Here is a 20979-nt window from a genome sequence, read left to right on the forward strand (position 1 = left end):
AACAAAATCACTAAACTAAAAAGAAGTCATACGAATATACGAGGGACATAATAGCCGTCTCAACTACCTGCCGACCAGCCCAAGTGTTATAAGGCAATGCTAAGAGCCAACCAGGTTGATTATCTGAGACTCTTTTAAATAAATTAAAAAATAATTTTGCATAACAATCAAGATCCGGCCATTGAGGTGCGGCCTAAGAAACCACACAATAAGAACACCAAGGGTCAAACAAATTACGAATGTCACCGCATAAAATAATCTCACTTTGAACCTTGTAAATCACCTGTACAAGCCACTGTATTATAAATACAGCAACATTCTACCTAAAAGCATACTAAGGCAATATTATCAAGAAGAGTACTTTAATTATGTGCTGATGGATTCCAGCCCATGCGTCCCTAACTGGGACTGAGGTGGCGCATGCCACTGCCCGCGACCTTACCCACCGGGCATTCCCAGAAGGGGATGAAAACGAACCACTTAGAGGCCCTCCGGTTCTGCACCCAATCTCACAGAACTACTCCGACATCCTTAATCACTACAGAACTTCACGCAGGGCTGTACCGCCCCCACATCGATTTCTATGAGTGGCCGACGCACACATTTGGCGACGACTCCAGACCGATACTTACCACAACCACATCTTCTTCCATTGGATTTCCCCAACCACATACCCTTCCACCCCCCCCCCCCCCCCACCCCCAGCTGTCCATTCTGCCCCGGCACCCCAAATGCAACTCATTTGGTTTGGATGTAATAATAATAATAATAAAGACATTATTTGGCTTCAAGGGTACATGATGCAGGAGACCTGCAGAAACAGATGGCGTGATGCCAGCTTCACAAGGCCGCAGGCCCCCTTCCGCCCTCCCTGAAAACATGGCCGCTGCCGTCAGACTTTCATAAAGATATTCCAGATGATACGCGTGAAATAAACAGGACTACGACGAGAAGAATCATCGCTGTACATGTGTGATGAAACGAAACGTGTAATGCTTGAACAAAAAATCAATTTCAATAAATGCGAGAAATGTAGGCGCATTTGGCAAAAAAAAAAGGAAGCATACGAGTGATACATACAAGTGAAACATACGATAAGGTCTACGAGAAAAAAAGGAGCAACCAATACTGTACTGGTGTGATGAATTGGTGTGCATAATGCTCGAAACAAATAATCAATTTCGCAATGTGAAATATAGGCGCAAACACAAAAAACAGCATTATAAAAAAGAAAAATGCCTAATTTATCGCTTTGGCAATACCACAAATACATACTCATTTTCCAAAACATAGAAAAAAACGAGACACCAAGAAACACATCGCCAGAAAACACATAGCAGTATACAAAAATACACATCAACAGAAACAGGATACAAAAATACATTCTTTAGAAAATTACAAGTAACACAGCAAGTGATCATGACGCCAGGAGGACATTATTCCGCAGTTGTTTAAAGGTAACTTTTTCTAAGTCAATTTCTTTATCTCTAAGTTTATATAACAATCATGGATGTTTATTTCCCAGCAATTGAAGACCGTATGTGGTTCTAAAGGTTCGAACATTCCACATTTCCTTTTTTCGGGCATTATACTTAAAATAAAATCGTATATTTTGATTACTGGCATTAGGTTATATTTTTCAAATAAGGGACGAGTGTGATAAGTACTTGTCACGTTCTCTACCGCCCTTAAAAACCTCTTGCAATATATGAAGTTTGTTTATGTTTTATTTAGAAGTTACAGCCCAAACTAGATGGCAGTAATTGATACTTGATAAAAATAACGTATTGTAAATTAACAACAAAATATTCCGAGCAAGCAAGTGCTTGTGCCCTGCCAACCCCCCACCCCCACAACCACACACCCTTGAGCAGTGGGAGAGCTTCCTGCGCAGTGGCCGGCTCGCGCATCAGGAGTTCCTTGTGACGCACGCCCGGGCCACCGCAACACAGCGTGGACAACGGAACTAGGATGTCCACCCATCGCCTACGGTAGCACTCAATGCGATAATAATAATAATAAAAAACGTTTTCCACTCCACTCCACTCCCTTCGATTTGGTTTTATTGCGTTTTTGTTACTTATGGTCGTACTATGGTCGTCAATAGCGGTTTACGTATGAACTTCTGCGCAAGTTCGCATCGCTTACTTCTACGTGATTTTTTTTACACGGCGGTAGGACACGAACCGTGAATGATTATCAACGATCTATTCGCAGTATGTACAAGGCAGCCGTTGTTGTTGTTGTGGTTGTTGTTGTTGTTCCTGGTGACAACAACAAAAACGCTGAGAGAGCTCGCGCAAGCTGCACCCAGCCACTCCATGGTCGTCATCAGTGGTGGCCATCAGAAATTGTACAATTATGTCACGTGACAATATAAATTACATTTGATTTGCAGTTTTTTATTGGCGAAAACAGGTGGCGGGCTTGTATTTTCGCTTGATACTGCTACGTGGCGGCCCTTCTGTTTTTGCTTCAACGGCATTTATTGCTACATTTCGTGTATGAACTGTATTTTTGTTGATTTGTGCTTTTTCCGGTATCCCTCGTAACATTTTGAGAGTTTCAAGTGACGGACGCGTACCAGCGACCTTCGTCAGGCACACTGCTTTTGGCTTGTGCTGCGCTTTTTACCGCATAAATAAATAAATAAATAAATAAATAAATAAATAAATAAATAAATAAATAAATAAATAAATAAATAAATAAATAAATAAATAAATAACTTGTGGTCTAAGTATTTTATAAGAATACGGCACAAAAAAATTCAAGCCATTCGACTATTGTGAAGATTGTGAAGACCAGAGAAGCTGTTTAAGTCTATAACAATATTGACTTATGCATGGTGCCTTACTATATTGATCTAATAAAGGCGCATACACACAACGTCCTCGGAATTATTTCAAAATATTTTTCAAGGTAATTCGTTTGGGGTTGGTTCCGATAAAACAAGAGTTAGAGCCGCTTCCTTCAGGCGTACTTCCTACGCAAACGGCCTGGCATTGTCGGCAGACGGGAATTACGTAACGTTCCAAACTGTGTTTTCAACTAGCTAATAATGGCAAGTATAAATGAAACCTGGCGTAGCGAAAGGGCCCAATTTCACTGTAAATTTTTTTCCAAGATATTTGTATTCAATTGAGAGCAGCTACAGAACATTTCACACTAGCTGCGGAGCGGGCGTGTGCGAGATTCTTTGTCGACGCGGCCCGATAGGATCCGCGCGCAATTTTCGTTAGAGCCTAGCGCCAGACAACTTCGCTATAAAAAGTAACCATAATTAGCCAGTCCCATTTGCCACCACCCGCTTCTGTACTGCGCTTCCCGATTCCACTCTTCACCGCCGTATTTTCTGAATTCGCCCCTCTATCGAGCGAAACGTCATTTCAATTCTTCTACCCCGATCTCTTGGTCGCCCCTCTGTAACCCTGGCAGTCCACCGGTCGTCATTTCGTCTAACTACATGGCCAGCCCGAGTCTATTCCTTTCCCCAAATTTCAAATATGATGTCTCCCACCCGAGCTTCTTGTCAGATCAAATATGTCCTCTTCTTGTCCCCGAGGGTTACTCCTATCATCATCCGTTCCTTGGCATGTTGAGCGGACCTGAGTGTTTGTGGAGGGATAAAATATTCCATCCGCCGTAAGCTATTGACGCTGCAAAGTGCTGAACGTTTCAATATGAGCAGCCGCTGCAGAATCATCTGGTAGACCCTGAGCTGTTGTGTAAAGTTTTTCCCTCCGATGCTCGCGGCATCGACAAACTGCAATATCTCAAGCACTCCATCGGCCGCTTCTTTGTGATGCTACTTTTGGTTTCGGCACTTTCGAAGACATGAGGCCGTAAACATAAGAGCTAGAATAAAAATGGTGACAAAAAACGAGAGAGAGAGAGAGAGAAAAAAAGCTTTTGTTTTCGTGATCGTAAACATTCCCCGTAGACTGATGGTCTCTGGACGATTAAAGAAGAAAATAAAAGATGCCTGAAAGTGGTTGGGAAGCAGAGAACAACAAAGTTTGAAGTGCGATGTTTTCTAAGCTCCTATAATTCTGAGAGCACGAACGCCGGGTCAAAAGCAATGTGCGATAATAAACAACAGCGGCCACAATGGTGGCCCTTCCAAATATTGAAAAATGGTAAACAGTATGCGGCCGCTAAGGAAGGCAGCCGATGAATTTGAGCTGTTTTTCGCCCTAGATTAAGAGCTCCCGCGAGAGCAACACATCGTTTGTGAATTATCCTCACTGCTTTTTTGTTTGCTTGCAAACGTGAAATTTGTGAGGGGGGTTTTTTTCTTCATGAGCGAAGAGGATTCACATTGAGGCAAGGCAAGACGACGGCCAACTACAATGAAAAAAAAAAAACACTTTTGAAGTAGCGACTGATGGCACGTGCTGGATCTTTCAAGTCTTTCGAAACCCGCGGTTCACAACACAAAGGAACGAAGTGAAAAAAAAAAAAGAAGTGGTTGCGGTGATACGAATGTTAGAAGCTCGCGAGGCGTATTCTAGTACCCACGTGCCTTCTTTTCGCCACGCAGCAACCACAGAAAATCCTTTGCTCGACCCTGTAACAGGCGCTGCGCTGCAGAGCTCTTTTATGGCGGCGAAATGTGAGCGTCAAAACAGTGTTGAGCGCCGCACCAAAACTCCAAAACACAGACGAGACTACAAAATAACACAACGAAATTGACGACAGCCGAGCCGGACGAACGCCGACGGAGTCGACACCCTTTCGTCACTACGTGGCGTTGGAGACAGACGCGACGCCATTGGTCGCCGGTCGCGACGTTGCCATGGCAACCAGGTGAACGGGTAGAGAAGCGCTCCCTATGTCCTCCTCGCCCTCTCGAGTTCCCAACACGGCTGCCTGCGCTGGGAGAAGAGATGAGCTAGACCGGGTCGAGAGCGCAGACGACCGTCACTGCGCCTCGAGCAGACGTCTTCGTTTGGTTCCTTTTTCCCCGAGTTCTTTCGTTCGTCTTGTGTTCGCTCCGACCACTCGGGAGCAGAGACGGAGTCCTCTTCGACGTTCTCGGCGGCTTCGCGAGTGTTTGCGCCCCGAGAGTGATTTTCAGCGCGGAGCAACCGCGAGAGAGGCGTTCGACAATAAGCGTCGCGGTCATCTGAAGAAGGGAAGGAAACGCGGACGTGAATCGAAGATTGTTCTCCCTCGCCCGCCTCGCCTCCTCGAGCCGCCAGGAAATAGGTCGGAAGCGAAGCGAACGCGACGACGGAAAGGTGAGTCCGTCTGCTTAAAACCGCTCGATTTCGGCGGCACGCCACAACGCGGGAAGCAGCCATTGCACGGTGGGGCTTTCACGCTCGTCGTCGACGGCATTCGTAGCGGCGCCGCCTATATCTCTGTCAACTGCACCGAGCAAAACGCACCTCTCTTTTCAGACGACGAAACAACGAAGCTACTCGCGTATGCACGCGAAAGACGAATAAATAAGCAAGGTTGGAGCGCTCGCATTGTGATGGAGTGTGATGCGCTTTTGATGGATTGTCGCGAAGCAGTTCACTTGTCGATTGCGCCTACATCTGATGCATAAACATGGCGATGTATACTGACTGAGCGGCGCGCGTGGGAAACTAGTCTCCCGGCTGTTGTACGATATTTGCAACAGGTGCTGCTTCGGGCGTGACTGAGCGCACATTGAGATTCGTGTGATGGAAGTAATATGAATGTTTAGCTCTACCTGGGTGTGGTTTAGCCACCAGTTAGTTCGCCGCAGTTATATTCTTGCACGTGTGTTATAACGTATACGAGTGCAAAAAAAATGTGTTTCTTTATAAAATAGCAAGACGCTGCACGAAGCCGCTTGCTGTTTGTATGAAGCTAGTACTTGGACCTCTCTGAACGCTGGCTTACAGAGCCGTCAAATACAGCCAGTTGGTTTGAACGGTGCGATTGTATCTCTGATAACTGTGTATCATTATTTCTGTCACCGCAAGACTAGTTACAAGCTCAAAGTAAGAAATTATCATTGGTAACTTTAAAACTACCACTGCGAGACTTTGTTCCTTGAAGTGCCTTGAAGAGATATTTTCTGCTCCTACGCATACGCCGTAACAAGTTGCGTCTAAACCATGAACTTGTCAGGAAATTTCTGCAATTTATGCATTAACTATTACTACACATACACAGTTATCACGTAACGTGAAGGAAAATAGGGTGGGGGTCGCGGTAAAAGTTCTGTAAAGTTAGACAAGGCGCGCTTGCAATGCAAGGTAAGCACGTCAGAAAGTAGGAAGGAACCCTACTAGTGAGGCAGAAAGAACCCACAATTGTCAGATATACGCACGGCAGAAGGATAATTGCTTGAAGCAACGGCGCAACAAATGCACGAAAAAAAATCATCAATAAACATTGAGGCCCGTCAGCTGACATTTGTTTTAAAATTATACCACAAAGTTCAAACTGCGCTCGAATAATACGCAGCTCTCAACAATCGCTTCAATCGTGTGATATTTTAAATACAGTGCAGCGATTACAGAATTTAACACAGCAGTGGGCTGCAGGATATCAGAGTTTATTTAATAACACGAGTCGTGTGAGCGAGAACTGCCGTGTTTAGTTGCAAGCACAAGAAAAGCTAATACGTACTTCTGGTGGGTTATGACTCTTACTTCGGTCTACAAAGCTTCCACAGCCGCGCTCCGACGATGATGACACATAATTTGGCGGTTAAAAATCAAAGGCTCTCGATCCTCGCCTTTCCGCAAATCATCTTGCTTGTCTTGACTGCATCAAAGGATACCTACAAGCGTAGAAATAATTTTAAAAAATTATACAGAATATGGAATATCTATTATGCAAAAATCATCTTGGCAAAAACTGGAGCTAGCTGAGGCTCTCGGGATTAGGGCAGCATGCCAACCACGGCAAATGCATACATTACGACTATAACCCAAGACCTCTACGCATGCGCAACTATTCAAAAGGAGGCAACTACTTCAGCTTGCGAGGTGAGTTTCGAAAACCCACAGCAAGTGCTTCGTAAGCTGAAAGAAAAACCTTAATAAGAGAGCTCGAACGTTACCAGGCCGCGGCCGTACCAGCAGCAAAGTGAATGATGAATGTTAAACGTTGAACCTTGAAAAGCCATTTTTGATGTTTCCGTTGGGTAACCTGGGGATTGCTAATGACCTGCATCATTTGCGGAGTACTTTCTGCCGCCTAATTAGCCTAACCACCGCACAAAGCGCAATGAATCCAGTGTCTTCCAGAAACCTCGATTTCCTACGCACACATACTCTTGCGCAACGTCCGCTTGCGCTTACGCTTGCTCCCTGGGGCATTATCATGGACACCACGTTAAGACAACACTAGACAACGGGCAAATAATGAGTTATTAAAGGGGGGGGGTGATAATTATAGTCAACGGAATGCAGTTTCGAGAGCCACTTGGGTACTACGGCTGTTCTAAAGGTGCCTTTGTTACAATAACGCGCAAACTCGGAGCTGGAAAGATCTTTTTTTTTTTTTTTGCAACTGGAGGGGAAAATATAGGAGCTGACCGGGAGTTGTGCCTCGCGACTCCTCACCTGGATGGTACTTTATCGTTCCGTTGTCTGCTTACTAACTTCGCCGAGCAACTTTGCTCGGTTAATTCCTAACAACTGGTAATACGTTTCTCTCGTCTGGTACAAAATGAATCAACGTTCGCTCGTAAATTAATTGTACGACGCTGTCTCGGGGATTAAGGAGAAGCAAAAGTTTAGTCTGGCACTATATTTTTACTTACACGAACTGTAGAAACGCTAATTGGCTTACCGTCGTCCTAATGCTCTTTTGTTCAACTGTAGAAAGGATGTGGCCTTCAAGGTCACCAACTTAATCCACCTTCCTCTGCTTCGAAGCACCAAGGCCTTGAACCTTTCCACCGTGGCATGTGTGAGCGGTCGCTAGCAACATTAATCAGGTTAAGTAACGGCAAGCTGGCTTTCCCTCAGTAAGACCCTTATAGTGGGATTGCCTGCTTTAGGGAGCGCGCGCAAAAACGCGTAGAAACTTCGAACGCCGTATCTCGCGTTGTGTCGCAACTATTACAGCGAAAGCTTTCTTAGTGAAACCAATGGCGTCCTGTTCGAAAAACTAATGCATTTCCCCTTAGACCGGTTGGTCGACAGGAAAGCTCTGATAAGATCTCCGGACACACGGCGCGTGTGCAAAACCGGGCTTCCATTGTGTCAAAACGGCTAATTGAAAATCGCGAAAAGGGAACGGTTCTATACGAGACAATACACGCGTCGATCATAAAGAAGGAGCCAAATAGTGTACCTTTATCTCATAAACCACGCATCGGTATACATTTCGATCGTTCGTAGACGCATTTACTTAGTGCGCGAAGAATCGACGCATGGTATCATTCTTCATTTGCGATTTAGTCCTTTGAAGGTTCGACAATCAATTTGACGCACTTTCAGAAAAGTTTGGAGGCACTTTTAGCTAGGTTAGTGAGGCAGTTTTGATGTTACAAAGCTTTCACACTTCTTTCAGCTTTCTTTAGGAATTGGGATGGTGATTTTTTTTGTGTGTGCGATCTGCTTTTGCTCGAAGTATGCTTACTATCTGCGGCAGATATAACTGTTTTTCCGGGTGCGTTGATTTTTAGGGTATTATTTATATTGAACACGAGAGCAGGAGGAAAGAAGTTGGCATGTTTCTAGGTACATTTTACCTCGTTTGTGTCAAGTAAATGACATTACTTCGCAGTTATCCTGCAGTGATTGCTATCCCCGCAGGCTTGAAAGGACAAGGATTGTTGTTCGCAACCGTCGGTGCTGCGTTAAGCGGGCTGGGGCTTCCCAGATGCGGCGTGATTTGCCACACCGACGCTGCTTAGTAACTTCAAGTAGGCGGTGCAGTGGATTCCTCAAGCTGTTATATGCGGCTGCATTGTACAGTGCAAATACATTGATATTTTATTTCCTTATCAAGCGAAGATCGGTCTAAAGGTACCAGCAGAGAAAAACACCTACCGCTCTTTGATGCCGCCTCACGAAAGATAGAAATGATGTCACAAGGAACGCTTTGAAGCCGTGGCGGCGTTATTGATTTTATCTTACGTTATTTCGTGCTTCCTGTTATCTGATTTGTTCACGCATAATTTGTGTAATAAGATACAAGCTATCGCGGTTCAGCAAATGGTGCCCTGCGAACTTGTCAGCCTCGCGTCAGAACAAGACTCCCGAAGTTGTGCGACTGGATAGCTTAAACAGAAACGGCGATGGAAAACACAGTTTTGTCCTTCAAAGTGCGCATAAATGAAACACAATTGTTCAGAACGTGCACTCCATTATGTAAACACCAACTAAAGAGGATGGTTAGGCAATGCATACAGATTTCATCAGTACTCCTTGAAATGGAGGAAAAACGTGCGTTGTATGCGTGAAAGTGCAGGGCAGTCTAATTTGTATACTCCACTTGCGGGTGGAGCGATGAAAGTGAGTGATTTAGGTCGGGCTTTTCGGAGTCGTCCAAGTAGGGTCGCCCAAAGTGATTGGTCTCACCCAATTTTTTTCGCCGCCGTCGAGGCAGTCGCGCTCACAGCGGAAAAGGGAGGATGACGTCACTTAACTTTGTGACGTCAGGTCCTGCCAAAGGGCCCGGATATTTTTCGCCGGGAGGGCGCGAAAGATTATGCCGCTGTACGCGTCTTGTTCCGTAGCCGCCACAGTTCGAGCGCTGCCGCAAATCACTGCAGTTGCTTCCTTTTTGAGCTCAAGAATGGACATGGTAAAACGCAATTCAATTATGTTTGGCAAATGACATTTGCAGTATGAGGAAACGAATTTTAAACATCACGTCTTCGAAAAATTGGCGCGAACGTTGATACTGAGAGCTACGTTTTCCACGTTTTTTGTATAGCCCCGCTTCGAAGCCATTTTCGTACAATCGCAGGAAGAGGCAACAGATCAGAAATCGAGCAATTAGCTCCAAATTACGCGTCTCGACGACAGCGTGCGAACCGGAAGTGCCGTGTGACCCAAAGAAAGAAGCAAAGCTCCGTCATATTTGAATGTCTCGTAAAGTGCCGCCGTAATTCAAAAACAACGGCGAGGAAGGGCATACAAACGTCCACACCGTGGCCCGTTCCACGTGCACCTTCGCTGGCGGTCCCTCCCGTCTCATCACTGGATTGTGTCACTCACGTCGCCTAGTGGGAATGGACGTTTAAAAAGTGCAGCGTCCACAGTTAACTAAGGAGCAGTGAAATAAGGTGTAAAACACAAAATTTGAGCAGTAAAATCATCCCACAACTCCTAAAACGGCTGTCTAAAGAAAAGAAGAAACCAATTCGGGAAGTGAGCGGTATAATCTTCGTCTCACAAGCAAATTTTCGGTGTTCCCAGGCGCAGTTTTCTTTTCGTATACTCCCGTTGTCATGCAGTTCGTTTGCCAATTACAGATCCACCGAGGTTGTGTTTTTCATCGACTTTGAACCTGCCTGCCTGAACAGACACGGCGCGCCGGGAGAAGAGTATTTGGTAAACCCGTCCGCCTAGTCGCCCCCTTCAGTAGCGTTGCTTGGAACACTCATTTAGTCTCATGAGCAACTACTATTACGGCTACTTTATTCGGCCGGAGGTTTTCACGCTAACGATCTGAGCTCGAGCCCCAGTAATTCTAGGCCTTTCGTGCAACTACCAGCGATCTTTTTTTTTTTTTTTGCTACAGCATTCTCTCTTAGGTACGTTCCGCGCACTCTTTCCAGAAGTAAGGATGGTTCGGTACCTTTCAATTCAGTTTTCAATTTTTTTTTACTTCGTGTTTTTGCCGCGCGGCATATGAGAGGCGGTTAAAAGATGGGAGGAGAGAAGAAAATAGGAAGGCAAGAGGAAGAGAAGAAAGTAGGGAGAAAGGGGCTGCCAAGAGCACACAGATGGTCACGAAACCGATAGGTTTTCGAGTCTACAGGTATGCATGCAGTCCAGTGGCGTGCAGAAAGTCCATCAGCGACCTGCAGTATTTATCAATTACTTCTCCGATTCTCCTAGAACGACGCGAGGAAGAAACGCATGTGGGGTGCGTCTAGGCGGCCAGGTTTATCCAACACGCGTCAGGGGACGACGGGAGGATCGAAGGAGAGGGAAACGCCACGTGACAGCAGTGAAAGCACTGGCGCGTGGGGCAAGGGAGATGCTACGGTGTATAGGAACCGCTGAAAGAAATAAGGAAAATAATAAGAAGAAAGGTTTTACGGTGCATAATACCGGGGGAAAATTGCTGAGTGAGGACGCCAGTTTCGGCGTACACAAAGAAATCGGGGCCAGAACTTGCACTTTCTAAGGAGGCTCTGAAGAAACGTAGCGGGAAGAATGAACGTCTTCGATACGCAGCGGAGAACAGTTTAGAACGCGTGAAGGCGAAGTGAAGCAATGTTAATGCATGGCATGTGTAAGACATCAGCAGAAGCGCTTACGAGTGCGCACTACACATTGATAGCAACGCTTCATACAGTGCAAGTTCCAGTCGGTTGGATTGCAGTGCGTGCAATAGACTTCACCGGTGTCGTGTTGCACTTAGCCCGGAATGACGTCAAATTCGGCGTCACGGTATTAGAGCGAACGCTCTAGAACGCTATCTCGCAAGGGCATTCATCGCGCCGCAATGACCTTGAGCCGCTGTAGCGCAAGTGTGGCAAGTGTGACGTCACGCCACGCGATCCGCTGCGGAGACGCATCACAGCTGCACTCTCTCGGAGTCTTACCGCTGCTGTACCACGTGACTAGGCGAGGGTGTAACGGCTGCTTCGTCGGCGCTTGGTCCCTCAGTATCGCAATGAATGGAGCGCCTGCTCGGCCGTCTGGGCGTGCGCTTCAGCATTTGGTCGCGATAACTAGGTTTATTAGCGACCATCATTGCAAGCCCTCAAAGAAAGCTTCGCTTTACCACCTCTTCTCTTCCCATGTGGCTTTCCAATCGCCCTGGCGCTAATTATGAGAGCCTGTTGCCGACTCAAAACTTCAATTCACCGCTACCCCACTCAGTTGGCACGCCCACGGCGGTGAAGAGGTGCACAAGTTCTTTGTTGTCGACAGGAAGCGACGCTGTGAATTGTCAATCTGTCGTCGCACCCTTTGTATAGCACCGCTAACTTCGGCGCGCGCGTTGCACCGGCAGTTTCGATCGGCGCAAAATCCATTGCGACAATTCAGGCCGTGTCGCCTGCATACGGCTTTCCGGATTCTGCGCGAGGCGCTTCGCGCCGTCGATGCGCAGCAGGCGCACATGCACTGGCACGCACTCGATCGAGGTCATTAACGAGAAACAAAATGCACAAGGCCTGTTCGTGAGCAACACTGGAGGAGCACTGGTGGCGACCAACACAGAGAAACAAAAACGTGGTTCAAACAAATGAAAGACGCGGAGAGGGAGAAAATAAGGGAAGTTTAATTGAGGACAGGGAGGGAGAAAAATTAGAAGCCATTTCACTCTGTAAGCGTGGCTGGCCAACGAAGCTGAGGTGGCAAATAATTTTGAACAAAGGTACACGAACTCGTGGGTTAATTGGCGTATTCATGGGAGGTTGTGGCCGTTACTACACCAGGGTGGCCAATCCTTCTCTGGTGAGGGAGTGCGTTACCGGCAATGGTCGCCGGGGTCAGGCCGCACCCCAAGCCCCATTCTGCAATTCCATCAATACGAGGATTTTTGTTTTTAAAATCCGGTGAGAATTGTCCGGCACCAGGATTCGAACCACGGTCCTTCTGCACGCGAGGCGGATGCTCTACCTATACGCCACCGCTGCTACCAAGGTACTTATTAAGGTAATCGCTAACAGAATTTCTGCAACCTTAGATTTCAGTCAACCTAAAGAACAAGCAGGGTTCCGTAATGGCTATTCAACAATAGACCATATTCACACGATCACTCAGTTGATGGAGAAGTGCGCTGAATATACTGAAACCCCTATTATAGCCTTCATAGATTATGAGAAAGCATTTGACTCGTTCGAAACCTCAGCAGTCATTCAGGCATTACGGACCCAGGGGGTAGATGAGCATTATGTAAGAATACTAGAGGTATCTACAATGGGTCCACAGCTACCACCATCCTCCATAAGGAGAGCAGTAAAATATTTATAAGGAAGGGCATCAAACAAGGAGACACCATCTCTCCAGTGTTATTCACAGCACGTTTACAAGAAGCATTCAGAACATTAGATTGCGAACAGGTGGGGGTAAGGGTTAATGGAGAATACCTCAGTAACTTCAGCTGATGACGTTGCCGTGTTTAGTAACTCGGTGGAGGAATTGCAAAGCATGCTGGACAGAGTAGAACCGTGGGCCTGAAAATTAATATGCATTAATTAACTAAAGTAATGATCAATAATCTCGGGGACAGCACAGCGGTTTGAGATAGGTGGCGAGGCCGTGTAAAAGGTAAGCGAATATATATACCTAGGGCAAGTTGTGACCCCCGATCCCGTTGAGGCTGAGGTAATCAGAAGGATAGGAATGGGGTGGGGTGCATATGGAAGATATTCTCAGATAATGAATAGCAGCCTACCATTGTCCCTGAATAAGAAAGTGTATGACAGCTGCATCTTACCAGTACTCACCTACGGGGCAGAAACTGGGAGGCTCACTAAGAGGGTTCAACTTAAATTGACAACGACTCAGCGGGCAATGGAGCGGACAATGATAGGTGTAACATTAAGGGACAAGAAGAGAGCGGAGTGGGTCAGGGAGCAAACTGGTGTTAAATACATATTAGTAGAAATTAAGAAGAAGAAATGGACGAGGGTAGGGCATGTAATGCGAAGGCAAGATAACTATTGGTAATTATGGGCAACAGAGTGGATCCCTATAGAGAAGCCAAGCGTGGCAGGGGACGGCAGAAAGTTAGATGGGCAGATGAGATCAAGAAGTTTGCGGGGATAAATTGGTCACAGTTGGCACAGGACCGGGGTAATTAGAGATTAATGGGAGAGGCCCTTGCCCTGCAGTGGGCGTAGATAGGCTGGTGATGATGATGAACACGAACTTGTGGCGACGATAAATTTCTTCCCTGCAACTGGAGTTGCAGTCCTGAGTCGACGCCGCACTTCAGGCGGGCCGTATTGGCGTGAACATTAGCGAAGACAACAACGCCAACGGTGCGGCGTCATAGTCGAGTGTCAGTTTTTGCCTCGGCGGACGCTTCCTTCGTAGCAGCCGCCTATAAGCAGGCAAGCACGCAAATAAACGAACAAGAACGCCCCGTGCTTCAAAAACACGTGGCGCCTCAGCATTGTGCTTCAGCTTGGACGACTACCGCCACCCTGGGAAAACCGGGGGAAAATAGTCACGTGATTGGAGCGCGAACAAAAAAATTTACACCATCTTCCCGCGAGGGGAACCATGGGTAGATGCGACGCATCGTGGGGTTTCCGTTGCGTTTCCGTTATGTTGTTTCCATTTAGCATGTCAATTTGTTGTTGTTTCCGTTATATTACGTACGGTTGCGCCGACCATCGCGATAGCAGGCCTGTTTGTCTCCATTCGAATAATCGGTGGTCATTGGATGTCATCGGAGCGGCGGAACGACTGAGCGGAGCGGCGCAGTTACCGCGTTTATATGTACCGCGCGTTAACGGTGAGGGGAATGAGAGAGAGCAGCGCATGCGCATGTGTTAGATGTTTAACCGAGCGCTAACGCGCGCTGACGCACAGCTGGCACGGCGACGGCAGCGAGCGCTAACACGCAGATGGCGCTGCGGTGAGAGCGGCGTTAGCGCGCAGCTGGCGCGGCGAGAAGAATGGGGAGGGATGCGGACTACGGACTACGGAAGACGCCGGAGGGACAAGGCGAGTTAAAGAGATGCGTCGCATCTAAAATAGGGCGCTGTGTGTTTTTCGCGAAGCTGTTTATGGCCGAGGTATCCATGGGCCGAGGCGTGGTAACGCGGTCACGGCGACGTGAAGGGGGCATAGCCTAACGAGGAGGAGAGCAAGCGCCACGAACACATGCAGCAATGCTTGAACGAGACGCTTATATGGGCGCAGAGTCTCTAAACTACTAAATAATCCGGCCGACTTGTCCCGATTGTTGAAAAAAATAAAGAATTAAGAATGTTTGATGCACGGCATGAATAAATAAGTGTTATTTGCCTTAAACAACTTAAATACTGGTGAGCCTAAGCTTAACTCGGGGCACACACAAAAACGAAAGATGAAGCATTGATCTTTTAATTGAAAATACATCGCTGCTTGACCTTTGCGATAGCAAATAAAAACATACCCCCTGAAAAAACAAAAATCGATCGCGGCGCCCTGTTGTGGCAGGGTTCCAAGTTCGAAAGTCAGAAAAGGATCCAGTAGACGGCGCTAGCAGTGGAACACGACACAAATGAACTGGCGCGAATGGGAAACGATCTGCTGGCTTTGATAAGTTCTATGACGCTTAGCCTTCCGATTAGGGAACACTGCTTCTAACATCAGCGTTCGCGACGTTAAGTCAGTGTAGCTGGGCTAATCTTCTTTTTGTCGACGCAGAACAAAAACGCCTGCAACCCTAACCATCAACAGCTTCGCTGTAAAGTGCGAGCAGATTTCTCTGAATGATGCTCGAAAGGCGCGAAGCGAGTATTCGCTAAACGTGTTCGCCGTGCGGAACGGTTAATTTGCGCCGCTTGAAATGAAGCAAGGCTGCGCCGTGCGGCTAAACGACCGGTAATTCTGGAAGTGCCTCGTGCATGCACCCTGCTGCGGACGATCGATGCCCACGCGATGCAGGCGTTCGCCGAAGCGCATTTTTTCACGCCGCGAAACGAACGGCGTTTTAAAACTGCCACCAGAAAGCGTTGAGAATGCAGTGAGGTTGCCAAAAGGCTGCGTCTAGGGGGCCGTCGGCCGGTATTGTAAGCAGCCCGTTAAAGCAATTTCCCCCGGCGTTTGATGAATAACTCCCGCGTCCAGCACAACTTCGCCCTCACTCAACGTAGCGTAACTTAAACTAGCCTAACATAACCTAAAAAGAAAAAGAATTATTTATAACACCGAAAATTACCCCATGCCACATTTTTTTAATTGAAACTAAATATCTAAAAAAAATAAAGGAGGCAAGATCTGGACTCGAAACACCGCTGTTATATTTTTGCGCGGGACATTAGGGCACTAATAAGAATAAAGAAGAGGGCGATGCAGGGGTCGACAGAAAGAAAGAGAAGGAAGGAGATGATGATCGGAATCGGTGTATGTTCATAGCGGTCTCGTGTAAATAGAGTTATTCTTTCCTTTTACGGCGGCTTCGGACTCCTTTCTTCAACAACCGCCCTTACCCACTGTGGTCGCTCAGGCGTTGTGCTGTTGAGCCCAGGACGCGGGTTCGATTCCCGCTTTTCTGATGGAGCTGAAAAGCGAAAACGCCCGTCTGTGCGAGATTTCGGCTCATATTAAGGATACCCAGGTGGTCAAAATTAATCCGGAGCCATCTACTGCGGCGCGCATCATCGCCTGTGCAGCGTCGGCGCGTTAAACTTTATAAACCATGAACACCGCCTTTAATAACAAAAAGCGAAGACGGAACCTCTACACCCCTGTGCAGACGATCAAGACGCTCTGGACCGTGTCAGGAGGAGGAGGAGGAATAAACGTCCCTATAAAGCAGTTCGCCTTGGGGAAGAGTCCTTATTCCAGGACCACTTGAGACCGTCCGGCTTCTTGAGCCCTCTTCATCAGCCAAAGCTGGTCATCAAGGTCCGAGCTGGACAGTGCTCTCTCCCAGTGCTCAGGGGAGGGGAAGGGCAAGCTGGGGGAGGGGGTAGGTTAGGGTTCTTCTCGCAGCCCCACACAATGTGGTAAAGCGTGCCCGGAGCCTCACAGAAGCGGCATTCCGAGGAGTAGAGGGTGGGGGCCAGAATGTGGGCTCTAGTTGGGTGGGGAAAGGTGTTAGTCCGGCATCAGAAATTCGGGCGTCGTTGGACGGCACCGTAGCCATGCGTCGCTGTAGCGCTGAGCTGCAGTGCTATCAGGCGGCACTCTAGACGTACACTGCGTTACCAAAATGTGGCGTTCCCACTCAGCTGAGTGATGAATTCCATCCTCTTTTACCAGCGGGCCATGTGGGACGCCGTTGTGGAGGGCCAGAGGTTATTTTAGATCACCCTGGATTCTTGAACCATGCCGCACGGGACACTCGCATCAGTGACCTAACCTTTACGTTAGTTAACCTAAAACTAACTTAGCGTAATCTGACATAATATTAGAAGTTCCTTTTAAATGCAGAGCATTTCTTAGCCTCGCCTGTTCCTGCGTCGGACGGTGTCAACAGTTTCGCGTCCGCAGCAGGTGCGCCTCTCCTTCCCTCCTCTCTCTCAACAACAGCTGGCGCGCGCATGCGTCGTAGTCAGCCCGTTCGCTCCGTCGCGGTCTCGGCCTAACAGGTGCGTGATAGCAGCGCGGTGGGTCGTGGAAGGGCGCGCGCTGCTTGCGCATGCGCGCTCTCCCCCCCCGTACTGCTATCCCTCTACTGCGCGCGCTGCAAATATAGCGGCTAGCGGTCGCTCGTGTTTCAGTCACTGCGTTGCTCCTTCCTTCCTTGGTTGACGCTCGTGCCCACGTTTACTCGTGTCTGCTACTCCAGCATCACGGAAGAAGCGATGGAAGCAACACTGCCTTCAATCAGTACTGAGGCCCCAATGCTCTGCATTTACTCGTGTTCCCCTCGCGGGAAGGCGCGATAATTTTTTTTCAAGTTCATTTCGCTCAAAATGCCCTGATGCGACGGAACGACCTGCAAAAGAATCTCTCGTCCTGCAACGAATTTGATGATGATGATGATGATTAGGAAGAAGAGGAAGAAGAAGAAGAACTACATGTGTCTAGGCAAACGATCAGTGCCTTCCCGCCCACTGCCTCTCCTTCGCCAGCTTCCCTTCTTGTTTTATTTCTCTACATACTTTTCATGTTTTCTTTCCTCTATTTTTTATTTTATTTTATGTTGGTTTCAACACTTCCTGAGGTTTCAACACTTCCTCATGTTTGAGCAGTTTTTTTTCTGTATATATTTCCCTAATATTTTATTTAATTCCTTAAATGTGTTTCTTTAATTACTTTGTAATTTCTCTACGTGAGCGCCCCTTTCCTGGCCAATCCCCCTGAGTGGGTATGAGCCACCTCTTTTGGCACCGCCACCACCACCATATTGCGTTTTTTGCATCAGCACCTGACATTCAAGCACTTTACGCATTAATTCAGTCATATCTGAACATCATTGCCTCCTGGATGGACAGTATTTGTCTTTGTATGAATGTCAACAAATGTTCCTTACTAGTTTTTCCGATCTCAACCCCTGTTCACATTACACTCAGTTACCGACAGCGCATAATTCATCATGTTCCTTCTTTAAAGTGTCTTGGCTGGATCCCACATACAGCCCTCATAAAGGCCAAAGGTACACGTGCTATTGGTGTGTTGAGGGGTCGCAGTCATAGAAAGAACGGTATGCACAGAGAGACCCTTCTTATGATACAGGATGTATCATAAGGAGAATGTACATTCGCCCCATTTTAGAGTTTGGGTGTGTGCTATTCGCTGGGTCCGCGCCGTATAAGCTACATCGTCTGGTAGCGCCATGCTCTTCGCTGCTGCTTAGGGTCACCTAAGAATGCAGCTAATGCAGTACTTGGAAGCGCGCGTTCTTCCTCTGCCAAATAGGTTTCGGATACTTACTGTGGAAACTTTTCTGAGAGCTTATAGCTCAGGGGTGAACCAGCTGAACCAGCTGTGTTTCTAGCACACCAATGGCCCAGATCTTTATGTCCGCAAAGCACTTTGGTACAGAGCTTTCTTTCTCCATTGGGTGTAGCAATAAATCAGGTTATTCCATATCTTTACAGGAGTTCTCTGTCTATCAATTTCCGGAACATTGTCCCCAAAAATGCTAAACTGTTACCAGCCCGACTGCTCAATTCGTCTCCCCAAGATTATTTGACCTCCATGCAGCCAGGTGCTATAATATATACAGATGTCCCTCAACGAGAAGAAAAATCCAGTATAGGTATATTTTCCCTTTTCCTTAACTGGTACTTCTCGGTTCTCGGTTCCCTAACAGTGCCGGCTCTACTAACGTTCGGGGCATCCGAAATGAGGTTCTGCCGCCGGGATGTACGCTGTGCCCTCCTGCGCTTCATTCAAAATTCCAATAGATTCACTTTATGACTGCGATTGGTCACCCTCCCCTTGATCTTCCAGTTGTTGTTTTTTTCTGTCGTTTATGGAACCAAGACTCTTTAACTGGTCTAAATTATCTTTTCTAAGCGCCTCGTAATTAGATAAGAATTCCATTTAGTATTTTAACCGCCCTCTGCTGATTGGCCGATCCCGTGATTGGGTATGTGCCATATCTAAAGGCGCAACCACAACAACAACAACAACAACACAGAAAGACCGGCACAGAAAGAGAGGCACAGGGGTGCGGAAACTTTCCCGACAAAACGAGTGTCATAAGTGCCATATTGTCTGTACTGTAGTTTCCTTTTTTTGTTATGCCTTTATTGTTTATTGCATATTGTGAGTGTGTAATAGGAAGTTAGACCCATTATGCGGTGCTCTGAAGGTGGTGCTAACCTTTGTTTATGGTCCTGATTACATCCCTGTATGATAAATTTATCTTCTTGTATTTTGTGTACGCCTGTTGGCATTATCTTCTATCACGCTTACGTGTGTTCGCCACTGAATTTTTGTGTTTCTCCTGCTTGGCCTTTTCAAGACCGCAGTATGGTGTAAATAAATAAAAATAAATAAATAAGAGGCAGGGGCGGTAGAGTTGATTGGGCGGTAGAGGTAGTTTTGGTGACTCGAGGAATTACCAAGGTGCGTCGCGGATGTTTTCGGGGCAGATTTGACTTCTCAAGGAAGCCAGCGCGCCCCGTATACGCGTCGACATCTGCTCTCCGAAATGGGGTCAGGAGCTACAGAGATCTTTCACTTTCAGAAGGTGGCGACGCGCCTTTCCTGTGCCTGCTGTAGCGGTCCGAAAGTTCGCGGCAAAATGACCGGAGATCGTGAGTTTCAACATTCGGCTGACTCGCTCATAGGAACGCAGTTGCCGATTAATGGGGACATTGAGGATAAAACAAAATCATTTAAACGTGGTCATAAAGCGTGCGTGATCCGGCAAGGGCCTGAGAATTGTTTTCCTTGTCCCTTCTTTTTGGTTTTTTTTTTTTTTTTACGTGCACTTTTTCTTACTCTATACCGGCAGATGCGCACGCGGACTCACCGACCAAGGAATAACGATGATCATGACGGTGGTGGTGGTGATTATTATTATCATTTTAATTTGTCCATAGCAACGGTACAGTCTTATTCATTTTTGTGCCCACACCCACACACGTGGGGTTCTCCAGGCATTTATTTGAGTGTCACCAAGATTCCCTAATCGAGTGATGAAATTTACAAAGGTCAGAGAAAACACTTGTTGTTAGCAAAATAAGGCAGCCTGTGGCTGAAAAATAACAAAAACTCCAAGAGAACCGCGCTCGTCAGCTCCCTGAGGCCTGGTTAGCTTCTCGAGGCATACACCCTTTTCATCTATGCGTCGCCGAAGGTCTACAATTAATCCTCCTCAAGCCGATAATTCAGCCTCCAGCAACATTAACCCAACCTACTTCCACCCTCCACGGCCTTCCTCTAATGACCCAGAGCCCCTGGGTGAGTAGTAGAATTACTGCCTTGACGAATCGCTGTTTGGCTAACGTTTTGCGGCGTTGCACTTGATCTTGCATGCAACAATTTTTTTTAAAACGTTTCGTTTTAGCACAGATTTCTAAACACAACTCGTGCACGTCGACGCAACGGATTGCTCAACAAGCAACATAGTAAACAGTCATCGCTCTTGTCGCCTTCCTCGGCGCGTATGATCCTAAGTAATGTCAGAGTCCTTCAATGCTTTCCTCGTTTCCTCGTTCTGTTGACCGAGCGACGGGCAGCTGTGTGAGAAATGGAGGGGCGCCATTCCAAGGCAAGCAACGGGAGATTTCAG

At 47.1% G+C, this 20979-nt stretch overlaps 1 protein-coding gene across 1 annotated transcript in view; it reads left to right on the top strand.

Moving 5' to 3' along the window:
* Positions 1-4869: 4869 nt before the first annotated feature.
* Positions 4870-20979, top strand: part of LOC144162599 (uncharacterized) — a 149668-nt gene continuing 133558 nt past the window's right edge. Inside the window, exon 1 of the mRNA XM_077693208.1 lies at positions 4870-5240. The gene's annotated coding sequence lies outside the window, so the exon portion shown is untranslated. The remainder of the gene's footprint in view (positions 5241-20979) is intronic.

Source organism: Haemaphysalis longicornis, unplaced genomic scaffold, assembly GCF_048455015.1.
Source record: "Haemaphysalis longicornis isolate Haplotype H1 unplaced genomic scaffold, Haemaphysalis longicornis Haplotype H1 scaffold_12, whole genome shotgun sequence".
Taxonomy (NCBI): Eukaryota; Metazoa; Arthropoda; class Arachnida; order Ixodida; family Ixodidae; genus Haemaphysalis; species Haemaphysalis longicornis.